Below are 22,892 nucleotides of genomic sequence, written 5' to 3' on the forward strand. Positions count from 1 at the left end.
AGCTGCCGGAATGCAATATACCAGAAACAGAATTCCTTTTAAAAGGGGAATTTAATAAGTTGCTAGTTTACAGTTCTAAGGTGGAGAAAATGTCCCAGTTAAAGCAAGTCTATAGGAATGTCCAATCAAAGGCATCCAGGGAAAGATACCTTGGTTCAAGAAGGCTGATGAAGTTCAGGGTTTCTCTCTCTCAAGTGAGAAGGCACATGGCAAATACAGTCAGTTTCTCTCTCATCTGGAAGGACACATGGCGAACACGGCATCATCCGCCTAGCTTTCTCTCCTGGCTTCCTGTTTCATGAAGCTCCCTGGGAGGTGTTTTCCTTCTTCATCTCCAAAGGCTGCTGGCTGGTGGACTCTCTGCTTCCTGATGCTGCAGCGTTCTCTGTTCTCTCCAAATCTCCTTTATTCTCCAAAATGTTTCCTCTTTTATAGGACTCCAGAAACTAATCAAGACCCACCCAAATGGGTGGAGACACATTTCCCCCAATCCAGTTTAACAACCACTCTTGATTGGGTTACATCTCCAGGGAGATGATCTAATTACAGATTCAAACATACAGCATTGAATAGGGATTATTCTGCCTTTATGAAATGGGATTTAGGTTAAAACATGGCTTTTCTAGGGGACATATGTCCTTTCAAACCAGCACACAAATTCTCTCAGCTTTTGTTTATCTGTGACTATTTTAAACTCTTCCTCACTTTTGAAGGATAGCTCTGTTGGGTACAGAATTATTGGCTGGCAATTCTTCTCTTTCAAAATCTTAAATATATCATACCACTGCCTTTGCACCTCCACGCTGCCTAACCACCAGTCAGTGTTTCGTCTTATTTGGCTTCCTTTGTACGTGGTGAGTCACTTTCCTTTTGCTGTTTCCAGTTCTCTCCTTCTCTTTTGCATGTGACAGTCTGATTCAGGTGTGTTTGGGTGTGGGTCTACTCAGATTTATTCTACTGGAGAGCGCTGGGCTTCTTTGATTTCCACATTTACGTCTTTTATAAGGGTCGGGAAATTTTCTGCAATTATCTCCTCAAATATCCTTCAAGGCCCTTTTTCTCTTCTTCCGGACACCCACGATCTTTATATTTGTGTGCTTCGTGTTGTCAATCATTTCCCTGAGATCGAGTTCAAATGTTTCCGTTTTTTTCTCCACTTGTTCTTTTGTGCATTCGAATTTGATTGCTCTGTCCTCTAGATCATTGATTCTTTTTTCTGCCTTTTCAAATCTGCTGTTGTATGTCTTAGCATATTGTAAATTTCATTTACGGTACCTTTTGTTTCTGTAAGGTCTGCTATTCTCCTATTTATCCTTTCAAATTATTCTTTGTGCCCTTCGAGCATCTTCTGGATGTCCTTTATCTCTTTAACCATCTTGCTGAAGTTAGTTAGGAGATTTGACTGAACATCTTTGATTAGTTGTTCCGAATTCTGTGTCTCCTCTGACTTTTTAATTTGATCATTTGTCTTGGCCAGTTCTTCTTGTGCTTTTTTTTTCCTGGTTTCTGGGCATCTGATTATCTTGATAAGGCTATTCTGAAAGCTGCTTTCCCTCTCTGATCTAAGATTTTGCCGTTGCTTGGGTTCACACTGAGGGTCTCCTTTGGCACTTGGCATGTCAGGATTTCCCAGTCTAACCAGGGCCAGGGCCTCACGCGGGGATGCAGCCCCCTCTGGAAGCTCTTACAGGTGGGCAGAGAAGCCGCCTGCCAGGCGGCACCTCCCAGCCGATGACACCCGTGGGCCACCTCTCCTCCACTACCCCCTCTCCCCGGCCGCAGCTGGGCAGTTCCAGACCAGGTTAAGGTCCAGTTCAAGGCCATGGGCCCCAGAGGGGTGTTCTCGCCAGCCGCAGAGGAAAGGAGCCCAGAGCGGGCGGCCTTGGGGTGGGGGGCCCGGGAGGGCACGGGTCTCTGCGTGTGGCCACAACAGGTCCGCTGCCCCAGCTCCCTCACAGAAACACTCTGGGCTGCGGGAACAAGCGGGGGAACTTCACCAGCGGCGGTGAGGCAGAACTGGCTGGTGGCGAGGCCTATCCACTGAGCATCTTGCCCTACTCGTCCATCCCCAGAGTATGGCCCTTCCGCGGGCAGCGCCGTGGACCCGCCTGGGCCAGGTCCTGCTTCCCGGTGCCCGCAGCTGTCCTAGGAGGGGTGCTATGGGAACATGAAGGCTTTCCTTCCCGGAGGGTCACCCCCAGACCCAGTCTAAAGGCCCCTTCCCGAGTCCTGCTTCGGCCCGACAGCGGTCAGCACAGCCCGGCCCCAGGCTCAGCCTCGCCCCCTCGGGACCTCCACAGGCTCCTCCCGCCTGGGTTGTGCCGCCTACCGCACCGGGAAATTCCCTGCTGTGCCTGCGGGGCGCCCGTTTCCCAACATACCTGCCCAGAGAATGTGCCTCCTGGGGTGTCACCAATAACCACTTCATGAGCGCGAGTACCCCACAGGGTCCGACTCTGCGTGAGTCCGGCCTCTAACCAGGGAAGGCGCCAACCTGAGCGTGCGCGCGGAGGACCCCAGGCTTCCCCGGCCAGGCCCGCCCGGCCCACGTCTGGCCTCTCCCTGGGTGGTCCGAGCCGGCTGGCGAGGACGGCAGAGGCCGGAGGGGTCTGGGCCCCCGAAGGGCGGCCTGGGCGGGGACTGGGGGGCGGTGGCTCAGGTACCCCGAGAGGAGGCACCGTGGGCGGGTGAGATTCCCCGGGGGGACAGGGGCGCTTTCCCGGCTCGCCTTCCAGGAACAACGCTCGCAGGCTGCGGGGCCGCTGGATGTGGATGGGCCCCTTGAGGGGTGTCCACAGGGTGTTTCAGCTCGAAATGCAGCAAGATCACAACGCAGAAAAGCCGGAAAACGGAGGTGAAAACCATCTTCCTCCAGCGCAGCCTCCGTGGCCCTGCCGGTGTCTTCCCGCATGCTGTTTATGCCGACGGGACCTTCTGGGTTGACAGGTGCTTTTCCAGCTTAATGTCCTTGTCACATCGTGTTGGTCATCGTACTCTGTAGTTTTGAAAATTATTTAGGGAATTTCTGCAGTGTGACCTAGACTGAGCATAAGGGCACTAGGCCCTTTTAGTTTTTTACTTTTTTGTAAATAAGTAATTAAAAAAAAAAAAAGAGGAGGGAGGATGTGCTATCTTCTACCTTTTTCCTTCCTGCTGGCTGAACACACAGAAAATGGCTGGAGCCCAAGCAGCCATTGTGGGCCATGTGGCGTGACATGGTGAGACAGCCGGGTAGCGAGGCTGCGGCCCAAGTGAGGGGTCACCTCCCACCCCTTCTCGCTGCTGAATCAACGAGAGTTCCAATAATCTCTTCTCTTTGCACCTTTCCCTTAGCATGTAAACAGGTTCAAGCTTCCCACACTTAAAAGAAAAATCTCTTCCTTGATCCCGTGTCTCCCTCCACATGCCCTTCTCTGACACTTCTGCACAGACCATCAGCCAGCAAGAGGAGTCCTGTCTGAAGCGTCCCTTGGCTCCAGCTCGCACCGTTTCTCCTGTGCGTTCCTACCTGGATGGCCCGGGCTGAGGGCCTCTGCGCGGCTGCAACACTGCCTTTCTCCGGTTCCCTTTCGCCAGACCTCAAAGCCACGTCACACCTGCCCCACGCTGCTCTGAACGTCTTGCCATGGCCTCCGCGCTGCCCCACCGTCTGCCTGGGTCACTGGCGGCGCGCCCTCGTCTTTCCCCACTCGGCCTCTGCTCTGGGCTTCCCTCTCCCCGCACGCCTCGAGCACCTCTGACTCAACACGCCCCTTCTCCCCACTCCGAAACCCAGCTGCCCCGGCCAGAAACACGGAGACATTCTTGACCCATCTCTTCCCACAACGGTCTGCGCCAAGCTCTGACACTCCAACTCCTAAACAAAATCCTTCGCCGCCCTCGGCCAGCTCCAGACCCAACACCTCCCACCCAGAACTGTCAGAGTCCTGATGTGGGCTTCCTGCCACGCCGATCCGTCCACTGCCCTGGAAACCTGCTTGTCCACCGCTGCCAGGGACTGTCCTGCCACAGGCGCTTGTCCCTGGCCTGCTCAGAAGCTGTCAACGACTTCCCGGTGTCCACAGATGAAAGCCCATGCCTGCCCGGACCGCGAGGGGAGGCCGACCCTCACCCTGCCTCTCACTCCTCCCACCTCTTTCTCACCACACGCCTTCTGGAAGCTGCTGTCTTAAAAAAGCCTTTATTTTCAATTGTGTTAAAATATACGTGACACAGACATCACTTTAATCATTTAATGATACCGAATACACTCACAAGCTATAACTTCCACCCCGACGGATTCCCAGACTATTTCTCTCGCCCTGAACCAAACGCAGACTCACCCCACACCCCGCGCCCTCCTGCTGCCCCGGGGGCCGGCAGGCTGCCTTCCTTCCTGGAACCTGCTTATTCTAAGTAATTCGTCTAAGACAATCATGCAATATTGGTCCTTTCATGCCTGGCTTATTTCACGCAACACAATTCTTCACGTTTCATCCACGTGGTCGCGTGTCCCGACTTCTGTCCTCTCTACGGCTGTGGGGGCCTCCCTGCCGTGTCCGCACCCGCCTTCCTGACCCTGCATCTGGTGGACGGCGGGTCCCCGAGGCTAGCGGTGTGGGAGTGCCACGCGCCCGTGTCCGAGCCCCGCTTTCAGCTCTTCAGGGATGACGCCGAGCAGCGGCACTGTGGGTCACTGGTGGGTCCATAGTCAGCCCCCACAGGCCGTCCTCCCACCAGCCACGTCGGGGCCTCCTTTTCCCACCTCACCGACACCTGCTATCTTCAGTTCTTCTAATAATATCCCACATAGGGGTGCGAAGTAGAATTTCATTGTCGCTTTCATTTGCATTTCTCTAATGGCTATGGGTTTTGAACATGTTTCATATTCTTACTGGACATTTGAATATTTTCGTTGGAAAAACGTATATTCAAATCCTTGGCCCATTTTTTAATTGGGTTGTTTGTCTTTTGTTGTTGAGTTGTAGAATTTCTTTATATATCCTGGATATTATACCCTTATTGGATAAATGGTTTCTAAATATTTTATCCCTTATTTTCTTACTAAGAAATAAGTAAATAAGTACATCTATCTTGTCGATAGATGCATAAAAGTTATTAATTTTGATGATGTCCCATTTATATACTGTTTTCTTCCATTTATTGAGCTTCTGATATAAAATCTAAAAATACATTCCTACTACAGGGTTCTGAAGATACTTCCTTATGTTTTCTTGTAAGACTTTTACATTAGCTCTTAGATTTAAGTCAACCCATTTTGAGTTAATTTTGGTATACGGTGAGAAATAGAGGTCCGCACCCATTCGCCTGTGGATTTCCAGTAGCCCCAGCACCATTTGTTGAAGAGACTCTTCTTTCCCCACGGAGCACAGTTGGCACTTTCTCAAAAGTCAACTGTCCACAGACGTGCAGATTTAACTCTACACTCTGAATCCTATTCCACTGGTCTATACATCTATCTCATGCCAGTGACACTCTGTTTTTCATTTTTTACCAGCTTTCATTACACTTTTTCCTTTCTACATATATTTTTTAAAGATTCATTATTGTGAAATATTACATATATGCAGAAAAGTTATAAATTTCACAGTACAGTTTAATAAGTAGTTACAGAGCAAATTTCAAAGTATGGTATGGGGTACAGTTCCACAATTTCAGGTGTTTTCTTCTAGCTGTTCTAGCTAAAGGATAAAGACCCATTTTGAATGGGAGGGGTCACATCTCCATGGAAACAACCTAATCAAAAGGTCCCACCCCAAAATAGACTTTCCCCACAAGATTAGATTAAAAGAACATGGCCCTCAACTCAGCAGGTGAACTCACTGCTCCCCCCCATGTGGGACATGACTCCCAGGGGTGTGAATCCGCCTGGCAGTGTGGGACAGAACTCCTGGGATGAGCCAGGACCCAGCACCAAGGGACTGAAAAAGTCTTCTTGACCGAAAGGGGGAAGAGAGAGATGAGACAAAATAAAGTGTCAGTGGCTGAGAGATTCCAAACCAAGCCAAAAGGTCCTTCTGGAGGTTATTCTTATTCATATCCCTTTCTAGTTTACGGTGTGCTGGAGTGGCTGGAGGGAAATTCAGGAAATTGTTGAGCTGTGTTCCAGCAGCCAAAATTCTTGAAGATGATTCTATAATTAACCTTTACAATGTGATCGTGTGATGGTGAAAACTTCGTGGCCGATGCGCCCTTTTTCCAGGGTATGAACAGACGAGTAAAAAAATAAGGACTAAAAATAAGGGCTGGCCATGGTGGCTCAGCAGGCAGAGTTCTCAGCTACTATGCTGGAGACCCAGGTTCAATTCCCGGTGCCTGCCCATGCAAATAATAATAAATAAATAAATAAATAAATAAATAAATAAATAAATAAATAAAGGATGGGGGATAAGTAGTAAAAAAGAAAAATGAGTGGATTGCAATACTGGTGGTCAATGAGAGGGTGCGATAAGGGCTATGGGATGTATGAGGTTTTTCTTTTTTCCTTTTATTTATTTTTCTGGAGTGATACAAATGTGCTAAAGAACATTTGGTGATGAAGACACAACTATGTGACAATATCGTGAGCCACTGATTATATACTTTGGATGGACTGTATGGTGTGTGAAGATATATCAATACAAATATTTTTTTTAAAAAGGACATGGCCCTTCTGGGGTACATAACAGTTTCAAACCAGCCCAGGACATTTTTGGTAATTTGAGGCCTCTCCAAATACATGTGGTAACTACCTGTGATAGTTAGATTCAGGTGTCAACTTGGCCAGGTGAAGGTGCCTAGTTCTATTGCTGTGGATATAAGCCAATGACATGTGAATTTCCTCTACTGCTGATTACATCTGCAGTCAGCTAAGAGGTGTGTCTGCTGTGATGAATGATGTTGGACTTATTTGGCTGGCACTTAAATGAGAGAGCTCAAGGTAGCACAGCCTAAGCAGCTCAGCATACCTCATCTCAGCACTCACAGCTCAGCCCAGGCCTTTGGAAATGCAGAAAGAAATCACCCCAGGGAAAGTTGTTGGAACCCAGAGGCCTGGAGAGAAGGCCAGCAGAGATCATCCTGTGCCTTCCCACGTAAGAAAGAACCTCAGTTGAAAGTTAGCTTCCTTTCCTCTGAAGAACTATACGTTAACTAAATAAATCCCCTTTTATTGAAAGCCAATCCATCTCTGGTGTGTTGCTTTCTGGCAGCTAGAAAACTAGGACACTACCTTTTCCAAGTCTACAAAGTAGGTTGTTGGCATTTTGATTGGTATTTCATTGAATTTGTAGATCAATTTGGGTAGAATTGACATTTTCATGACATTTAGCCTTTCTATCCATGAACACGTAATATCTTTCCACTTATTTAGGTCTTCTTTTATTTCTTTTAGCAAAGTTTTGTAGTTTTCTGTATAGAGGTCCTTTACATCCTTGGGTAAGTTTATTCCTAGCTACCTGATTCTTTTAGTTACTAATTGTGAATGGAATTATTTTCTTATTGCTTCCTTGGTTAGGTCATTACTAGTGTCAAGAAACATGACTGATTTTTGTGCATTAACTTTCAATCCTGCCATTTTGCTGAATTTGCCTATTAGCTCAAGTAGCTTTGCTGTAGATTCCTCAGGAACTTCCAAATATAGAATCATATCATCTGCAAATAATTAAAGTTTTACTACTTCCTTTCCAATGTGAATGCCTTTTATTTCTTTTTCTTGCCTAACTGCTCCAGCTAATAACTTCTAGCATGATGTTGAACAATAGTGATGACAGAGGGCACCCTTGCCTTGTTTCTGATCTTATGGGGAAAACTTTCAGTCTCTCACCATTGAGTATGATGCTGGCTATCAGTTTTTCATATATGCCCTTTATCATATTGAGGAAATTTCCTTTGATTCCTACCTTTTGAAGCGTTTTTATCAGAAAAGGATGCTGAATTTTATTAAATGCTTTTCCAGCAACAATCAAGATGATCATGTAATTTTTCCATTTAGATCTGTTAATGTGTGTATCACATTGATTGATTTTGTGTTAACCATCCTTGCATATCTGGAATGAACCCCACTTGGTCATGGTGTACAATTATTCTCTTTTAATGTGCTTTTGGACTCAATTTGCACATGTTTTGTTGAGAATTTTTGCATCTATATTCATTAGGGAGATTGGCCTGTCATTTTCCTTTCTTGTGGTATCTCTACCTGGTTTTGGTATTAGAGTGATGTTAGCTTCATAAAATGAGTTAGGTAGTGTTGTTTTTCTTCAATTTTTTGTAAAAGTTTGAGTTGAATGCTTTTAGTTCTTTTTGGAATGTTTGGTAAAATTCCCCTGGGCTTTTCTTTGTAGGAAGGTTTTTGATGACTGATTGGATCTCTGCACCTGTGATTGCTTGTTGAGAGCTATTTTTTCTCAAATCAGTACAGGATGTCTGTGTGTTTCTAGGAAATTGTCCATTTCCTCTAAGTTGTCTAGTTTGTTGGTGTACGGTTTACATAGCATCCTCTTATGATTTTTTTTATTTCTTTGGGATCCATGGTAATGATCCCTTCTCATTTATGATTTTATTTGCATCTTCTTTCTTTTTTGACTTTGTCAGTCTATCTAAGCATTTGTCAATCTTGCTGATCTTCTCAATGAACCAATTATTTTATTGATTCTATCATTTTTGCTGTTGTCTCCTATTCATTTATTTCTGCTTCATCTTTGTCATCTATTTTCTTCTACTTGCTTTAAGGTTACTGTGCTGGTTTTAAAGGATTTATGTACCCTAGAAAAGCCATGTTTTAATCCTAATCCCATTTTGTAAAGACAGTCATTACTTCTAATTCCTATTCAGTACTGTATGTTGGAAACTTTCATTAGATCATCTCCATGGATATGTGACTCAAATCAAGTGTGGGTATTAAACTTGATTAGATGGAGATGTGCCTCCACCCGTTCTATGTGGGACTTGGCTTTACTAGAGTTGTATAAAAAAGAATGACGGGAGATTCTTAGAGCCAAGAATGATGACAGGATGATGAGAACCACGAGGAGAACCCACCAGCCAGAGACCATAGGAGATGAAAAACAAAAACATCTCCCAGGGAGCTTCATGAAACAAGCCTGAAGAAGACGGTAACAGACGCCGTGCTCACCATGTGTCTTTCCAGCTCAGAGAGAAACCCTGAACGTGTTTGCCATGTGCCTTTCCACTTGAAAGAGAAACCCTGAACTTCATCAGCCTCTTGAACCAAGGTATCTTTCCCTGAATGCCTTAGATTGGACATCTCTATAGACTTGTTTTAATTAGGACATTCTCATGGCCTTAGAATTATAAACTTGTAACTTATTAAATTCCCCTTTTTAAAAAGCCATTCTATTTCTCGTATATTGCATTTAGGCAGCTAGCAAACTAGGACAGTTAGTTTGCTGCTCTTTCTGTAGTTTCTTTAGTTGTTCAGTTAGGTCTTTGATTTTTAGCTCTTTCTTCCTTTTTAACGTAGGCATTTAGAGCTATAAATTTCTCTTTCAGCACTAACTTTGCTGCATCTCATAGGTTTTGATATGTTGTATTCTCATTTTCCTTTGTCTCCAGATATTTACTGATCTATCTTGCAATTTCTTCTTTGACTCACTGATTGTTTAAGAGTGTATTGTTTAACCTCCATATATTTGTGAATGTTTGGTTTCTTTGGTGGTTAATGATTTACAGCTTCATTCCAGTATGGTCAGAGAAAGTGCTTTGAATAATTTCAATCTTTTTAAATGTATTGAGACTTGTTTTGCGCCCCAGCATATGATCTATCCTGGAGAATGTTGCATGAGTGCTTGAGAATAATGTATATCTTGGTGTTTTGAGGTGCAGCAATCTATATATGTCTGTTAGGTCTAATTAATGTAGCACATTGTTTAGGTTCTCTATTTCCTTGTTGACCCTCTGACTATTCTGTCTCATAGAAGAGAGTGGTGTATTGAAGTCTCCTGCTATAAGCGTAGAAACATCTGCTGCTCTCTTCAGTTTTGCCAATGTTTGTCTCATGTACTTTGGAGCTTCTTGATTGGGTGCAAAACCATTTATGATTGTTATTTCTTCTTCATGAATTGTCCTTTTATTAGATATATTGTCCTTCTTTGTCTCTTATAACATCTTTGCATTTAAAGTCTAATTCTTCTGACATTAGTATAGCTACCCCTGCTTTCTGTTAGTTACAGCTTACATGGAATATTTTATTCCATCCTTTCACTTTCAATGTATTTGTATCCTTGGGTCTAAGATAAGTCTCTTGTAAATAGCATATAGATGGATCATATTTTTAATCCATTCTATAAATTTGTACCTTGTAATTGGGGAGTTTAATCTATTCACTTTCAAAGTTATTAGTGTAAAGGAGTACTTGAACCAACCATCTTATCCTTTGGTTTTTAATTTATCAGATCTAGTTTTTCTCCCATCTTATCCTTTAAGTTACCCTTACTAAAACTCTTCAATTCTGTGCCGATCTCTAGACCTCATTCTCCTGTCTTTTTTTTTTTTTTTTTCAGCTGACAGAACTCCCTTTACTATTTCTTGCAGGGCATGTCTCTTGTTAACATATTATCTCAGCATTTAGTTTGTCTATGAAGATTTAAACTCTCCCTCACTTTTAAAGGACAGCTTTTTAGATAAGGAATTCTTGGCTTTTAAAGGACAGCTTTTCTAGATAAAGAATTCTTGGCTGACAATTTTTCTCTTTCAGAATCATAAATATGTCATACCACTGCCTTCTCACCTCCATAGTGCCCAATGAGTAGTCAGCACTCAGTCTTAGGTTGCTTCCCTTGTATGTGTGAATTGCTTTCCTCTTGCTGCTTTCAGGACTTCCTGCTTCTCTTCAGCATTTTACAATCTGATTAGTATGTGTCTTGGAGTAGGACTATTTTGATTTATTCTATTTGGAGTTCACTGGACTTTGATTTGCATATGTATGTCTTTTATAAGAGTTGGGAAGTCTTCCCCCATTATCTCCTCAACTAATCTTCCTCACCCTTTACTTTTCTCCTCTCCTTCTGGGACACCAGTGAGTCTTATATTTGTGCACTTCATATTGTTCATCATTGCCCTGAGATCCAATTCAAATTTTTCCATCTTTTCTACCATTTGTTCTTTTGTGCATCCACAGTCAAATGCCCTGTCCTCTAGTTCACTTATCTTTCTTATGCTTCTTCAAATCTGCTGTTGGTCATGTCTAGTATATTTTTTATTTGATACATAATATCTGTCATTTCCATAAACTCTTCTATTTTTCTATCTACCCCTTCAAATTCTCCTTTATGCTCTTCTTGTGTTTTCTTGATAACCTTTTTGTCTTTGGCCAACCCATCAAGGTTATTTAGGAGATTTGAACATCTTTGATTAGTTGTTTCAAATTCTGTATCTCCTCCAGCTTTTTCTTTGGTCATATGGTTTGCTCATATCTTCTTGCATCTTCATGGGCTTTTCTATTTTCTGCTGATTTCTTTACAATTGATTATTTTGATACTATTCTTTTGAAAGTTGATTTTCCTCACTTACCTATGATTTTATAGTTGCTTGGATTTGTGTGGAAGGTCTCCTTTGCCATTTGGCTTTTGAGTAATTACCTGGAAACAGGTAGGAGATTTGGCAGAATAGCAATTTACCAGGGAGTACTTTCCCTGTTTTCCCTTCAGATAGTGCTCTCAGGACACCTCTTCCCCTAGAGGCCACTTATCCTTGATTGCAGGAGCCAAATGGCCAGGGTCCAGACCAGGTGAAAGTTCAGTCAATGCAGCAGGTCTTTGTGCATGCTAGAGACTGCCAGCCCTGGGGGTGTGGGGTGGGCACTGTGCACTTCGGTGGAGAATCAGTTTGAGGGCACAATGGGTCTGGTGATTCCCAGGTTTTCTGAGTGGAAAAACCTCCCCAGCCCTCAGACAGCTTGGAAACACTCTGCTAGCTGGCGGCCCACAAGATCCCCACCTACCGTAGACCTGTGGGGTGGAGGGGGAGCTCTTAATGCTTTCATGTGGCTCTCTCCCTTGTCCCCAGTGCGTCCCTGTGCATACCATGAGCACCACAGGCTTCTGTGGAGAAAGGACACAGGCAGCAGAACATAGAGAGTCTCTCTCACCTGCTAACTGTCAGCTCAACTCTGCTCTGTTCTGTGTCTCCCCTCCATTGGGGAGGGCCCCCATGTGTTCCCCTGAAACCAGGTGTCTGCAATGTCCTGCCTCCTGAGGATGAGATAGGCACTGGGCACCACAGCAAAGTCTCTGTGTGTCTCAAATAAGTCTGTTGGTTCTGGGCTTCCCACATGGGAGCTCCTGGCTGTGGGGCTGAGAGATGACTCCCTAGCTGGCTGAGGAGATAGGAATACGGGAGTGCACAGCTCCTCCCTAACCCACTCCAGCTGGTATGGAGAAGCTGTCCCCAGAGGCAGTCACAATTAAACAAACTCACTCTGTCCTTTCAGTCCTTTCTGTCATAATTTCTCCCCCACACTGCTTTAATAACTGTAGTTTATAGTTTCAAAATCAAGAAATGTGAGTCCTCTAACTTTGTTCTTTTCTAAGATTGTTTTGGCTACTTGGGACATTTTTCAATTCAATTTGAATTTGAGGATAAGCTTTTCCATTTCTGTAAAAAGGCTGCTGGAAATTTTAGAGGGATTGCATTGAATTTGTAGATAGCTTCAGGAAGAATTGACATATTAACAATATTGTGTCTTCCAATCCATGAACACAGGATGTCTTTCCACTTACTTAAGTCACTTTAATTTCTTTCAGCAATGTTTTTTAATTTTTATTGTACAAGCTTTTCACCTCCTAGGCTAAATTTATTCCTAGGTATTTTATTCTTTTAATGCCACTATAAATGGAATTGTTTTATTTCCTTTTCAGATTGTTCATAACTGGTTTATAGAATCCAATTGATGTCTGCATGCATATCTTGTGTCCTACAACTTTGCTGAATTTGTTTATTAGCTCTAGTAGTCTTCTTGTGGGTTCTTTGGGGTTTTCTAAATATGGGATCATGTCATCTGTGACTAGGGAAAATTTGATTTCTTTCTTTCCAATTTGGATGGCTTTTATTTCTTTTTCTTGCCTAATTGCTGTGGCTGAACTTCCAGGACAATGTGGAATAACAAGGGTGACAGCAGGCACCGTTGTATTATTCCTGATTTTAGGGGGAAAGATCTCATAATCTTTGAGTATGATATTTGTTGCTGGCTTTTCATAAATGCCTTTTTATCATGTTGAGAAAGTTCCCTTCCATTCTTAGATTCCTGAGTATTTTTGCCTTAAAATGATAATGAATTTTGTCAAATGCCTTTTCTCCATCTCTTGAGATAAACATGTAGGTTTTCTCCTTCATTCTAGTAAAGAGGTATATTATATTTCTTGAATAAATTCCACTTGTTCATGGTGTATAATCCTGTATTAGTTTGTTAAGCTGCCAGAATACAATATACCAGAAATGGAATGGCTTTTAAAAGGTAGTTTAGTAAGTTGCAAGTTTACAGTTCTAAGGTCATGAAAATGTCTGCATTAAGGCACCAGAGAAAGATACCATAACTCCAAAGAAAGGGCTGATGAAGTTTGGGGCTTCTCTCTCACCTAGGAGGGCACATGGCGATGTTTGCTAGCTTTCTCTTCTCATTTCATAAGGCTTCCCTATGGGCGTTTTTCTTCTCCATCTCCAAATTATCTCTATGTTGGCTCTGAAGCTTTTTCCAAAATGGTTCCCTCTTAAAGGGCTCCAGTAAGCAACCCCACCTTGAATGGGTAGGGACCCATTCCCATGGAAACCATCTAATCAAAAGTTGCCATTCACAATTGGATGGGTCATATCTGCATGGAAACAATTAAAAGATCCCCCCTCACCCCAGCAATACTACATGAGGATTAAAGAACATGACTTTTCTGGGGTATTCAACAGTTTCAAACCAGCACAAATACTTTGAATATATTGTTGGATTCAGTTTGCCAGTATTTTGTTAGGTGTTTTGCATCAAAAATAAAAATTTTCATGACTCCCAGGGGTGTAAACCTCCCTGGCAATGTGGGACAGAAATCCTGGAATGAACTGGGACTCAGCATCAAGGGATTGAGAAAATCTTCTCGACCAAAAGAGGGAAGAGAGAAATGAGACAAGATAAAGTGTCAGTGGCTGAGAGATTTCAAACAGAGTTGAGAAGTTATCCTGGAGGTTATTCTTACTGTTCTAGTTTGTTAGCTGCTGGAATGCAATATACCGGAAACAGAATGGCTTTAAAAATGGGGAATTTAATAAGTTGCTAGTCTACAGTTCTAAGGCCGAGAAAATGTCCCAATTTAAACAAGTCTATAGAAATGTACAATCAAAGGCATCCACCCAGGGAAAGATACCTTGGTTCAAGAAGGCCGATGAAGTTCATGGTTTCTCTCTCAAATGGAACGGCACATGGCGAACACAGTCAGGGTTCCTCTCTCATCTGGAAGGGCACATGGCAAACATGGCGTCATCTGCCAGCTTCTTCTCCTGGCTTCCTGTTTCATGAAGCTCCCCAGGAGGCATTTTCTTTCTTCATCTCCAAAGGTTGTTGGCTGGTGGATTCTGCTTCTCGTGGTTATGTCGTTCTGCTCTGCTCTCTCTGAATCTCTCATTCTCCAAAATGTTTCCTGTTTTATAGGACTCCAGAAACTTCTCAAACCCCACCCAAATGGGTGGAGGCATGTCATCACCTAATCCAGCTTAACAACCGCTCTTGATTGGGTTTCATCTCCAGGGAGATGATCTAATTACAGACAAACATACAGTATTGAATAGGGATTACTCTGCCTTTACGAAATGGGATTTAGATTAAAACATGGCTTTTCTAGGGGACATACATCCTTTCAAACCAGCACACTTATGCATTATATAGATATCCCTTTTTAGTCTAAGGTGTGTATTAGAGATGCTAGAGGGAAGTGCCTGAAACTGTAGAGCTGTGTTCCAGTAGCCATGTTTCTTGAAGATGACTGTATAATGATATACAATTTGACTGTATGATTGCGAAAACCTTTTGTCTGATGCTCCTTTTATCTATGGTATGGACAGATGAGTAAAAAATATGGATTAAAAAAATAAACAATGAGTGGCTAAACAAGCTGTGGTATATACATACAATGGAATATTATGCAGCTGTAAGACAGAATAAAGTTATGAAGTATGTAACAACATGGATGGACCTTGAGGACATTATGCTGAGTGAGATTAGCCAGAAGCAAAAGGACAAATACTGTATGGTCTCATTGATATGAACTGACATTAGTGAATAAACTTGGAATATTTCCTTGGTAACAGAGACCATCAGGAGATAGAAATAGGGTAAGATATTGGGTAACTGGAGCTGAAGGGATACAGATTGTGCAACAGGACTGAATATAAAAACTCAGAAATGGACAGCACAATACTACCTAACTGTAGTACAATTATATTAAAATCCTGAATGAAGCTGAATATGAGAATGATAGAGGGAGGAGGGCTGGGGCATAAATGAAACCACAAAGAAAGACAATAAAGATTGAGTTGGTATAATCTAAGAATGCCTAGAGTATATAATGATAGTGACTAAATGTACAAATTTTAAAAATGTTTTTGCATGAGGAAGAACAAAGGAATGTCATTACTGCAGGGTGCTGAAAATAGATGGTAATTTTAATATTTTAAAATTTCAAGTTCTGTGTGAGACTAAAGCAAAAAGTGCTTATTTGGTACAAAATTTATATTTTGACTAGTGTATTTCCTAATATAACTTATGTAGATAGCTTGATTGAACACCATAAGTACTTGGAACCTTGGGTAGGACATGAGATTTTGTTGGTTTGTCCAGAGTGATGTCCCGATGAATCCCAGAGTGATTTGATCAGTGAGTGGAAAAGTATTTGCAAAGTCCCCTTCGGGGAATGGTGAGAACGGGGGAAAACTCAACTTCCCCAAGTTGAATTCTTGATATTCTCACAAGCAGTGTGGACAATCAAAGCTATAGGCTAAACTCCCAGTCTTGGGGTTTGTTCATACGAAACTTAACCCCACAAAGGATAGGTCAAGCCTACTTAAAATTAGGCCCAAGAATCACCCCCAAGAGAGCCTCTTTTGTTCCTCAGATGTGGCCTCTCTCTCCAGCCAACACAACAAGCAATCTCACCACCCTCCCCCTGTCTAGGTGGGACATGACTCCCAGGGATGTGGACCTTCCTGGCAACGTGGGACAGAAATCCTAGAATGAGCTGAGACTCAGCATCAAGGGATTGAGAAAACCTTCTCGACCAAAAGGGGAAAGAGTGAAATGAGACAAAATAAAGTCTCAGTGGCTGAGAGATTCCAAACAGAGTCGAGAGATTATCCTGGAAGTTATTCTTACGCATTAAGTAGATATCACCTTGTTATTCAAGATGTAATGGAGAGGCTGGAGGGAACTGCCTGAAAATGTAGAGCTGAGTTCCAGTAGGCGTGTTTCTTGAGGATGATTGAATAATGATACAGCTTTCACAGTGTGACTGTGTGATTGTGAAAACCTTGTGTCTGATGCTCCTTTTATCCACCTTGTCAACAGATGAGTAGAACATATGGAATAAAAATAAATAATAGGGGCAACAAATGTTAAAATAAATTCAGTTTGAAATCTAGTGGTAAATGAAAGGGAGGGGTATGGGGTATGGTATGTATAATTTTTTTTTCTGTTTTCATTTTATTTCTTTTTCTGAATAGATGCAAATGTTCCAAGACATGATTATGGTGATGAATATGCAACTATGTGATGATGTTGTGAATTACTGATTATATATGTAGAACGGAATGATCAAAATACGAATGTTTGCATTTTCTTTGTGTTTTTTGGTATTTAAAAAATAAAACAAAAAGATTTTTAAAAGAATCTAAAAAATAAATAAATAAGTAATAGGGGGAACAAAGATTAAAACAAATTGAGTATATTGAAATAGTAGTGGTCAGTGAGAGGGAATGGTAAGGGGTATGGCATGCTGAATTTTTTGTTTTTTCTTTCTTTTTCTGGAAAGATGCAAATGTTCAAAAAAGAGACCATGGTGATGACTACACAACTATGTGATAATATTGTGAACCACTGACTATACCCATGTCAAGAATGTTCGTATGTCCAGAATGACTGTATGTCAAGATTGATGTCGATTCATTGTTTATAATAAAACTATTTTTCAAAAATGAGAATTTTTAGTCTGAAATTTTCTTTTCTTGTGCTATCTTTATCTGGTTTTGGTATCAGGGTAATGCTGCGCTCACAGAAAGAGTTAGGAAATAATCCCTCCTCTTCTGTTTTTTGGAAGAGTTTGAGAAGGATTGGTGCTCTATATCCTTTAAATGTAGGGTGGAATTCTGCAGTGAAACTATCTGCCTGAACTTTCCTCTGTTGGGAAGTTTTTGATTACTGACTCAGTCTCTAGTTGTTATAGGTTTGCTGGGATTTTCTCTTCCTGTTGCTTTAGATTAGGTAATTTGTATGTGTCTAAGAATTTATCCATTTTGTCTAGGTTTCCCAACTTGTTTGCATATAATTGTTCATAGTACCCTCTTATAATTCTTTTTTATTTCTGTAAGGTCAGCAGTAATGCCTCCACTTTCATTACCAATTTTAGTTGTGTCCTCTCTCTCCTTTTTTTTTTTTTGTCATTCTGGCTATAGTTTTGTCAACTTCACTGCTCTTTTTTTTAAAAAAAGCAACTTTTGGCTTTACTGATTCTATTGCTTCTCTACTCTCTCTTTCATTCATGTCTGCTCCAACGTTTACTACTTCCTTTCTTCTACCTACTGTGTGTTTAATTTGCTCTTCTTATTCTCGGATCTTTGGATGTGAAGGTAGGTTAATGATCTGTGGTCTTTATTCTTTATTAACATAGACATTAGAACTATAAATTTCCCTCTGAGCATTGTCTTCATTGCATCCCATGTGTTTGTCATGTTGTGTTTCATTTTTGTCTCAAGATATTTCCCAATTTTCCTTGTGATTTCTTCTTTCATGCATTAATTGTTTAGTAGCATGTTGTTTAATTTCCACATATTTGCAAATTTTCCCATTTTTCTTCTGTGAGTGATTTCTAGCTTTATTCCATTGTGGTCAGAGAAGATACTTTGCATGATTTCTATAACATTAAATTTATTAAGATTTGATTTATGGCCTAATTTATGGTCTATCCTGAAAAGTGTCCCAGGTGCACTTGAGAGTAACGTGTACCCTGCTGTGTTGGTGGCGTGTCCTATATGTGAACATTAGGTTTAATTGGTGAGTGGTATTGTTCAAGTCCTCTCTTTTCCTATTGATCTTCTGCTTACGTGTTCTATCAATTATTGAAAGTGATGTATTGAAGTCCCCAACTATTATTGTGGAACTATCTACTTCTCCTTTCAATTCTGTCAATTTTTGCTTCATATATTTTGGGGCTGTTTGGAGGTGCATATATTTATAATCATTATATCTTCTTGCTGGATTGAAATTGTTAATAATGTATAATATCCTTTGTCTTGTAATAATTTTATACTTAAAATCTATTTTGTCTGGTAATAATGTAGCCATCTCAGCTCAGTTTTGATTACTTTGTGCACGGAATATATTCTTCCACCCTTTTACATTCAACTTCTTTGTGTCTTTGTACCTAAAGTGATCCTCTTATAGGCAACATTTAGATGGATCATGAGATCATCCAGTCTTCCAAACTCTGCCTTTTAATAAGGGAATTTAATCCATTTGTATTTAAGGTAGTAACTGACAAAACAGAATTTCATTCTGCCATCTTGCTATTTGTTTTCTATATGTCTTATACGTCTTTTGTTTCTTAATTACTCCATTACCAGTTTTTTTTGTATTTAGTTGCTTTTTTGGTAATGTACCATTTTGATTCCCTTCTTATTCCTTTTCTTCATATTTTCAGTTTTCTTAGTGGTTACCTTTGTAAATATACTGAACATTTTAAACTAATAAAAACCTGGTTTGACTAATACCAACCTAGTTTCAGCGGTACATAAACCCTCTACTCCTTTATATCTCCGCCCTGCCCTTTTATATTGTCTCAGACTTCATCTTTATATATTGGATGTCCATTAACATAGATTTAACATGTTATTTTATACATTTGCCTGTGAAGTTCTATGGGAGGATAACAGTCACAAACCAGAAGCACAACAGTACAGGATCTTATATTTACCTAAATAGTTTCCATCACTGAAATTCTTTGTTTCTGCTTATGGCGTTGAGGTATGGTCTAGTGTCCTTTTAGTTCACCCTGGAGGACTCTCTATCATTTCTTGTAGGGCAGATCTGATGGTTATGAATTCTTTCAGTTTTTGTTCATTTATAAATATCTTAATTTCTCCTTCACTTTTGAGAGATAATTTAGATGGATATTGAGTTCTTGATTGACGGTTATTTTTCCTCAAGCTCTTTAAATGTCATCCCACCATCTTCTGGCCTCCATGGTTTGTGAGGAGAAATCTGCTGTTAATCTTATTGGGCATCCCTTGAGTGCAACAAGTCACTCCTCTATCACTGCTTTCAAAATCCTCTTTGTCTTTGGATTTTGTCAATTTTGCTATTTTTGGTGAAGATCTCTTAGTCTATCCTGCTTGGAGTTCATTGAACCTCCTGGATGTATATATTCATGTCTCTGATCAGATTTTGGGAAGTTTTTGGCCATTATTTCTTCAAAGGCTCTTTCTTCCCCTTTCTCACTCTCTCTTGTCCTTGTGGGATTCCAACAATGCAAACATTATTATACTTGATGGTGTTTTTACAGATTCCTCAGGGTTTGTCCATTTTTCTTCATTATTTTTTGCTTCTACTCCTTACACTGGATAATTTCTATTGCCCCATCCTCAGGTTCATTGATCCTTTCTTCTGCCTGTTCAAATCTGCAGTTGAATCTAATCAGTTTTTCATTTCTACTACTGTACTTTATAGCTCCAACGTTTATTTGGTTTCTTTTATTATTTCCATCTATTTATTTTGCCAGACAATGCTTTCCTAATTTCCTTGAGTTTTTTTTTTTAAAACTTTTTTTATTATATAACATAACACATATACAAAGCAAAGAAATAAAAAAGCAATAGTTCTCAAAGCACTCTTCAAAAAGTGGTTACAGGACAGATCCCAGAGCTTGTCATGGGCTACCACAAGATCCTCCTATATTTTTCCTTCTAGTTGCTCCAGAATATAGGAGGCTAGAGGGCTTAAATACTTTTTTATCATCACAATCGACTTTTCTTTCCATCTTTTTTGTAAACAATAACATATATACAAAAAAGCTATAAATTTCCAAGCACAGCACCACAATAGTTGTAGAACATATTTCAGATTTTGGACATGGGTTACAATTTCACAATTTAGGTTTTTATTTTTGGCTGCTCTAAAATGGAGACTAAAAGAGATATCAATTTAGTGATTCGGCATTCATATTCATTTGCTAAATCCTATCTTCTATATATAATTCCACCATTACCTTTGATCTTTCCATACCTCTCATGGAGTTGTTTGGGCTATGGCAATTCTAATTTTTTTTTTATACTGGAAGGGTCTGTCACTAACATAGGATAGGGAGATGAAATTATCTGATGTTCTGGAGAGGCTGGGCTAGGTTTCAGAACTTATCTGGACCAGGGACTTTGAGTACTTTTTAAAAGTTCGTTTAGCCCATTGAACATGTTTAGGATGGTTGATTTAATAATTCCAAGGCGTGAGCTTCCTCAAGGATGGTTTCTGGCAAATTCTTTTTTTCCTGTGAATGGGCCATACTTTCCTGTTTCTTTGTGTGTTTTATAATATTTTGTTGAGCACTGGACATCTGGGTATTAAGTTGTTATAATCCTAGAAATCTAGTTTTCCCACTCCTCTGGGGTTACAAGGGTTTTTTGTTGTTGTTGTTGATGTTGAGAGCTGGAGCCATCAATGTTTGACTTTTCAAAACTATTTTAGCTCCCAAACAGGGAGTGGAAACTGTCAAGAGGAGAAAGAAAAAAATATGTATTCCCTACTCAAGACTCCTCTGCTGCTTTGATCTGGGGTGGGGGCGTGGGGTTGGAGCAATGGCTGCCCTCAGACTCATCCCCCTCCTGCATCTGAAGTAGCTGATTATAAGCAGTGGCCAGTAATCTTACCACACACCCTGATTTTGGAGAATGAGGCCCTCATGTCCACCCCTGGCTACAGCAAGCTGCCTCAGGAGCCCTGGCCATAGTCCCCATGGCTGCCTGTCACATGGCTGGGGGTGGGGAATGGCAGCCACTGCATAGAGGGTGACATTTACAGGTATTTACTGCAATACACTGGCCTCTTCCTGGGTGCGGCACAGTGTTCTCCTGGGTGTCAGGGGACTTAAATCACTGACCCAGGAAGATCCTGCCAGTTCGATCGTTGTTTTGGTTGAAGGACTGGCTCCTGCAGCTTCCTGCTCTGCCTGCCACCCTCTCACAGTCCTCATTTATTTTAAAACTGTTTTTAAAAACCAGTTTTTACAAATGGAAAAGATAAAATTAAAAGCAAAATATCCCCTCTTCTTCATCTCTCAGTGTTATTCTCTATAGTTAAGTACTGTAAGTGGTCTCTTACATATCCTTCTGGATATGTTCTTTGCTTGTGCAAGCATCAATAAAAAACATACTGTCCTGCCAATTCCTTTTTTATTTAGTGATATATTTCAGGCTGCTTCTGTTTTGTACATATAGTGATGCTTTACTCTTTTATTCTTTTTTGACAGCTGCTGGCTGCACAGACTAATGTAATTTGTGAACTATTTTGGCTTTTGATTTTAGAAATGATGCTTCAGGAAACATCCTTAGACATGCATGTTTGCATTCTTGCATGGTGATTCTGTTTGCTTGCCAAAGTTTACAATTTTGCATGGCGTTTCTGTAATATAAGTTCTTGAAGAGGAACTCCTGTGTGAAAGGGCATACGCATTTAAAATTCTGACATATATTGCCAAAATGTTCCATAAAAGTCACATACAGTTACACTCTCACCCAGGGCATAAAGTCGCATTTGTTCCACATTCAGGAGGAATCAGGCATTACAAATTCTCCATACCTGGTCACTGTAGTCAAGCTGAGTGATGAAAAAAAGGAATCTCACTATTAGGGAAATCTGCACTTAATTATAAGTAAAGTTAAGCATCTTTTCATCTGAATAACTGGTGTTTAGCGGTTGCACAATATTCCATCAAGTGGATATAAGGTGATTTACTTAACCAGCCCTTAGGCGAACATGTAGATGTCTTCCGCACGCATGCATACAGCTTTCCCCATGGTTTGAAATATTTCTTAGGATTGGTGTTTTCAGTAGGAGAATGAACTTTTTACAGCTCTTGATCCACAGTATTGGACGGATAGCTTTCCCAAAGAGACCACGTTTATCTGTTCTACCAGCAATAATGCATGGGTATTTTCACCACATCCTCACTGAAATTGAGTTATTATTTTTTAAGTGTGATAGCTGATTTAATATGACAGTACTTGGGTAATACAAGGTAATGTTTGGGGAAAAAAGGAAGAGGTGGGTAGATGGACGGGTATAAATGGTGAGTAGTTAGAGGAGGCCAGTGGAGGCTGGGCAGGACTATGAGATTTAGGGCAAAGGGCAAGTGCTGGCTGGGCTTCCAAGCATGGCCTCACTACCGGACACCCTCACTTCTCTCATTCCCTAATCTGTATGTAAATGGCTTTTCCCTCTACTTGATACTGCATGGAGATATTGCTGTTTAGAAAATACAAACACATGAAGAATCTTTTTTAGAACCAGAATCAGTCAGAAGCCCACATTTCGTGGGACAACTGGAAAGCCGGCACCCAAACGTGGAAGGAAGCCAACCAATGTCCTAATCTTTGGTTTAAATCTAGACTGCATCAGGGTTGTACCCTCCTGGTCCACCTGCCCTAAGGGCCCACCAGCGCCC

At 41.3% G+C, this 22,892-nt stretch overlaps 1 protein-coding gene across 1 annotated transcript in view; it reads right to left on the reverse strand.

Moving 5' to 3' along the window:
• Positions 1-22,892, reverse strand: part of KCNG2 (potassium voltage-gated channel modifier subfamily G member 2) — a 57,281-nt gene that overhangs the window by 28,596 nt on the left and 5,793 nt on the right. The window lies entirely within an intron of this gene.

This window comes from Tamandua tetradactyla, chromosome 18 (genome assembly GCF_023851605.1).
Source record: "Tamandua tetradactyla isolate mTamTet1 chromosome 18, mTamTet1.pri, whole genome shotgun sequence".
Taxonomy (NCBI): domain Eukaryota; kingdom Metazoa; phylum Chordata; class Mammalia; order Pilosa; family Myrmecophagidae; genus Tamandua; species Tamandua tetradactyla.